Source organism: Perognathus longimembris, chromosome 4, assembly GCF_023159225.1.
Source record: "Perognathus longimembris pacificus isolate PPM17 chromosome 4, ASM2315922v1, whole genome shotgun sequence".
NCBI lineage: Eukaryota > Metazoa > Chordata > Mammalia > Rodentia > Heteromyidae > Perognathus > Perognathus longimembris.
In genome coordinates, this window is record NC_063164.1 from 87,286,719 (window position 1) to 87,289,385 (window position 2,667).

The window sequence follows — 2,667 nt, forward strand, 5'->3', positions numbered from 1 at the left end:
GCGAGCACTTGTTCAGGATTCTTATTTTTCTTTATTTTTTCTATCTTAATAAATTTTCTATACTAATGTTAAGGTAGATCAAAATGTGTAGTGTTTTGAATTCTCTCTCTCAATATGAAATTGTCCCTTTTAATTGTGTGTCTGGTTTCATTCCTTATATTCAATTCAGTCAATACTGGAAGAATGAAAAAGAACCTATTAAGCTGGGTGCTGGTGGCTCATGTTTGTAATCCTAGCTTCTTAAGAAGCTAAGATCTGTTATATAAGTACTGCACGCTAAGCGATTGGGCCACTGGAGCACCCTGTATCTGTATCTTATCTGAGTATGTTGGAAACCGGGTATACTGGTATTAGAACTAGGAAATTGGAAGCAAATACCAACATTGAGAGACACAGGGTAAAAAAAAGACAAACAACTACAAAAGCAATACTTGCAAAACTGTTTGGTGTAAATGAACTGAACAGCACAAGGGGGGGGGAGGAAAGGGGGGAGGGGGGAATGAGGGATGAGGTAACAAACAGTACAAGAAATGTATCCAATGCCTAATGTATGAAACTGTAACCTCTGTAATTCAGTTTGATATATATATATATATATATATATATATATATATATATATATATAGCTAAGATCTGAGGAGCACCATTCAAAGTCAGTCAAGGCATGAACTCCACAAGACTTTTATTTCTAATAAACTACAAAATCTCTGGGAATGGAGTTGTGGTTCAGTGGTAGAGTACTGAACTTGAGCAAAGAAGCTCAGGAACAGTGCCTAGAGTTCAAGCTCTGGACTCTCTTTCCCTTCCTCCTCCACATATACATATATACAAGAACCTATTGGGTTCTTTTCACGTACTTAGCATTGGGTTTGAGATTTAACATGTATTTCCAACAAATTCTATCTTCATGATATTACTTTCTTTTATTTCCACTACTTCAACTCATTAAATGTTCCAATTCTTCCATTACATTATTATTTACTTAAAAAAACTAATGAACCTACTTCTGACATTTATTTTAACCCATTTTAGATGTTATTGTCAGATATTTCTAAGCTATAGTTCCTATTTCAGGATGCTCTTGTTTAATTTATAATGCATTGTCATTGTCTGGCATAGTTTATCCTGAAAAGGGGACAATAGATTTAGATGAAGTCTTCTGATAATACCCTAAGATTTATTATGAAAGAATACACACATATAGAATACACTAAAAGTCAATTTACATTATTATACCAACAGAGTATGCATTTTATAAATAAGAGAATGAATATAAATGTGCCATGTGTTCTTCTAATACAGAAATGTGATTTTCAATAATTTCAAACCATTTGTCTTATTCACTGACTCTATAAATTTGCTCCATCTTTTATGTCTATATTTAAATATGTATATACTTAATGTTTATTTATAATAAAATTGAAATACATTTTGCCACTGAAATATCCTGATTTATTTATTATTTATTATTTATTTTATTTTATTTTATTTTTTGGCCAGTCCTGGGGCTTGGACTCAGGGCCTGAGCACTGTCCCTGGCTTCTTTTTGCTCAAGGCTAGCACTCTGCCACTTGAGCCACAGCGCCACTTCTGGCTGTTTTCTGTATATGTGGTGCTGGGGAATTGAACCCAGGGCCTCGTGAATAGGAGGCAAGCACTCTTGCCAGTAGGCCATATCCCCAGCCCCTAAGATTTATTTTTGCACACAGTTTTGGAGATTTCAGTCCATAATTGATAGACCCTTTTGTTTCGTCCCCTTTCTTTTATACTTTCTAGGTTGTAAACTGTTGAGGTAGAAATTTTCCTATCTGATAAATATTTGATGCAGTTTTTGTTATATTTTCTAATGTCTAGCATGGTGGTTTTAAAATTTAGTGTATATAAGATAAATTAATGAAGACATAAATGAAGAAATAAATCCACAATAGAATATTTTACACAATCTTTGCCCTTGGAATATAGGTTCCTTTTTCAAAAGTGATTTTAAGTATAATTTAATAGATATCTTCAGATATGAGGAAGATTCAATAATTAGGGAATTAATGAGTGCAATTAATTCAATGATTCCTTCAACGTCAGCAATTTATTTTTTCTTGACTATATAATCCTTTCCAGTAAAGGATGTCTTTTAAATTGTTTCTGCTTAACTACATATCTTTTTTTTTTTTCAGCTACATGTCTTTTGCAATACACAATTTGGTGACAGAAAAATATTAGTTTCTTAGCAAGGAAAAAGAAAAGTGATTGAGAACAGAAGCATGTCAGCCTGTCAAAGATGATATCTTTCTGTATAAGGAGAAACTTGACCTTGTACATATCATAAATGAATTAAATGAATAAATCACTTAACATCATTATTAGACAAATTAGTTGATCTTCATTTAAAAAGAGTTTCTTCTCTTTAAATTTAAATGAATACAATCACTTAACATCATTATTAGACCAATTAGTTGATCTTCATTTAAAAAGAGTTTCTTTTCATCAGATATTTGATTAAATGAATATAATTTACATAGTCTTAAGATTCCCAACTCACTTTGGACAATTTCATTTTACCTAATTATAAAACTGTAGTTGGTATTGCTGTTGCATTCCAATGCAACAACAATACTTACAAGACAATATGCTGAAACCAAAGGCACAACTCAGGGGAGGGTGGAGAGGGTG

At 32.3% G+C, this 2,667-nt stretch overlaps 1 non-coding gene across 1 annotated transcript in view; it reads right to left on the bottom strand.

Annotated features, from left to right (window-relative positions):
- LOC125350990 overlaps window positions 1-8 on the bottom strand; it is a 107-nt gene extending 99 nt beyond the window's left edge. The window contains exon 1 of the small nuclear RNA XR_007210889.1: window positions 1-8. This exon is cut by the window's left edge and continues 99 nt beyond it. This is a non-coding gene — a small nuclear RNA (U6 spliceosomal RNA).
- Window positions 9-2,667: the final 2,659 nt, after the last annotated feature.